Below are 3436 nucleotides of genomic sequence, written 5' to 3'. Positions count from 1 at the left end.
TTTTTAAATTAGACCTACTCATTACATAATTTCCAGTTTTCATCATTAGTTTTAACCCTAACTATCACACCCCTTTGGGTTCAAATAAATATAATAGTACAGGTTTATACATAACAACAGGGAGTAGAGAACCTACAGATGATATACATATATTAATAAATAAATAAATAAATAAATAAATTAAGAAATAAAGAAATAAATAAGATAAAGTGACAAACAAAAACAAATTCATTGATTGATTTATAAATCAACACATTTAGCCACAAGCATAGATTATCAGGGAATACTGAAGTGCATAGACAAGTCATGTAACTATGTTTACTAATTTGTTTACTCTGAAATGTCTGTGCTACAGCATCCCATCGTCATGGGTGAACTGGATCGGAGAGACTCAGGGCAGGCGTCCAAGTATGGAGAGTGCATTCCGTTTTGAGTGATGTCTCCGGCCTACGGCCTACGACATCACTCTTACAAATCTTCATAACCTAATCATGCTACTTCCGGACCGGAAGTGGGTGGGGCCTAATGACGCACACCAATCGAAAGCCCATGCCGTGGTTGAGGGGGGTAGAGCTTAGTTTCATGTCTCTACGACCTTCCTATCAACAGTTATATCCTCGTGGTTCAACGAACCACGATCGCGAAAACCCCCTAACCTAACCTAACCCTAACCCTAAACCCCCTAACCTAACCCTCTCCATGCATTCCTATGGGGGATTTTAATTTGCCCATAACTTTTGATAGGAAGGTGCTAGAGACTCCATTCCAGCATTTCTGAATTCAGCGTCCCCGATAATGGGGGGGTAGGTCGTGGTCCCATCTCTCTACGACCTTCCCTCGAGGATGATCAAAATGATCATCGTGGTTATTACCCCTATACCTAACCCTAACCCTAACCCATTGTTCTTTTACTCCTTTTTTACTCTCTTTTTCCTCCTTCTTGGTGCCTAAACTTAATTTTAATTCCCTTATGGAGACACAGGACTCTACAGGTCTATTGCCCTAACCTTAACCAGTCGATTTGTAAACAAATTTGAACCTAGTGCCTAAACTTAACCACCATTTAATTTTCTTATGGAGGGATAAGACCCTACAGGTCAGTTATTCTAAACTTAACCAATTTACTCATAAACCTATTTGAACTACATTTTTTATCCACCTTATGATTTCGTTAATTTACTTTTATTATTTACCCCATTATTTTTAAATTAGACCTACTCATTACATAATTTCCAGTTTTCATCATTAGTTTTAACCCTAACTATCACACCCCTTTGGGTTCAAATAAATATAATAGTACAGGTTTATACATAACAACAGGGAGTAGAGAACCTACAGATGATATACATATATTAATAAATAAATAAATAAATAAATAAATTAAGAAATAAAGAAATAAATAAGATAAAGTGACAAACAAAAACAAATTCATTGATTGATTTATAAATCAACACATTTAGCCACAAGCATAGATTATCAGGGAATACTGAAGTGCATAGACAAGTCATGTAACTATGTTTACTAATTTGTTTACTCTGAAATGTCTGTGCTACAGCATCCCATCGTCATGGGTGAACTGGATCGGAGAGACTCAGGGCAGGCGTCCAAGTATGGAGAGTGCATTCCGTTTTGAGTGATGTCTCCGGCCTACGGCCTACGACATCACTCTTACAAATCTTCATAACCTAATCATGCTACTTCCGGACCGGAAGTGGGTGGGGCCTAATGACGCACACCAATCGAAAGCCCATGCCGTGGTTGAGGGGGGTAGAGCTTAGTTTCATGTCTCTACGACCTTCCTATCAACAGTTATATCCTCGTGGTTCAACGAACCACGATCGCGAAAACCCCCTAACCTAACCTAACCCTAACCCTAAACCCCCTAACCTAACCCTCTCCATGCATTCCTATGGGGGATTTTAATTTGCCCATAACTTTTGATAGGAAGGTGCTAGAGACTCCATTCCAGCATTTCTGAATTCAGCGTCCCCGATAATGGGGGGGTAGGTCGTGGTCCCATCTCTCTACGACCTTCCCTCGAGGATGATCAAAATGATCATCGTGGTTATTACCCCTATACCTAACCCTAATCATGCTACTTCCGGACCGGAAGTGGGTGGGGCCTAATGACGCACACCAATCGAAAGCCCATGCCGTGGTTGAGGGGGGTAGAGCTTAGTTTCATGTCTCTACGACCTTCCTATCAACAGTTATATCCTCGTGGTTCAACGAACCACGATCGCGAAAACCCCCTAACCTAACCTAACCCTAACCCTAAACCCCCTAACCTAACCCTCTCCATGCATTCCTATGGGGGATTTTAATTTGCCCATAACTTTTGATAGGAAGGTGCTAGAGACTCCATTCCAGCATTTCTGAATTCAGCGTCCCCGATAATGGGGGGGTAGGTCGTGGTCCCATCTCTCTACGACCTTCCCTCGAGGATGATCAAAATGATCATCGTGGTTATTACCCCTATACCTAACTCCCAGCTTCTTGCTGGACTCTCTACCCATCTGCAACCTAACCCAGAGGGACTATGCATGCTTTTTCCCTCTTTTCACCTGACCTGACCTGGACATTTTCTATTCTATGCCTGGACATGTCAGTTTTACTAACCTTAACCAATCCCTGACACATGCTGGACACTGGGATATTGCCTAAACTTAACCCACAGGTCCACAGCTTTCAGGTAAACTTGGTTCCATGTCTCTAGCCCACTCCTAGCCAGAGATATCAACTTGAAACCACCCCTTCTTTAATCGTAACACGCAAATATGCGCTTTTGGCCATAACTCACCAACGGTTAAGGTTAGGGAAATGGTTGATATGTCTATGGATTCCTCTCAGCAAGACCTTCAAGGAGACACCCAACATGTGGCCCGCGGACCTTCCTGGGCCGAGATATGGACACTTCCGGTCCGACTTTTCCAAAGAAAGGAAATTGCCTGATTCGTGCTCCCAAGTGCTTTCCTCACTTTCCCATACATTAGTAACACTTAGAACAATTTTCACTCATGTATTCCTATGGGCCATTTTCATTGGCCCATAACTTTTCATAGGAATGACGTAGAGACTTGGTTCCGGTCTCTATCGAAAGCCCGCCCCCGAAAATGGGGGGGTAGCCAAAATCTCGATGACGTCACACCAATAGCCTTCCAATGAGCCACAATGCTTGTATTTTTACCCATGATCCTTTGCTCCAATCCCGGAAATGACGCCACCAGCGTGCTCAGCGCACCGAACACTCACTAGGGACATGTCTATCTCCCATCTAGCCCATCGGGAAAGTAGTTTGAGCCTAAATCTCGACTTGGTACTCATCCCTTATACCTTTTTATAGGTACCTATCGACTCCAAATGGTCTGAAACGTGCTCTAAAACACTTTCTGTGGGGTGCTTTTTGCCTTTGACACTTTGTCAAATTTTCACATTT

Source organism: Trachurus japonicus, chromosome 4, assembly GCF_045865225.1.
Source record: "Trachurus japonicus isolate A0001 chromosome 4, Traja_1.0".
NCBI lineage: Eukaryota > Metazoa > Chordata > Actinopteri > Carangiformes > Carangidae > Trachurus > Trachurus japonicus.
This window is presented reverse-complemented; position numbering follows the sequence as displayed.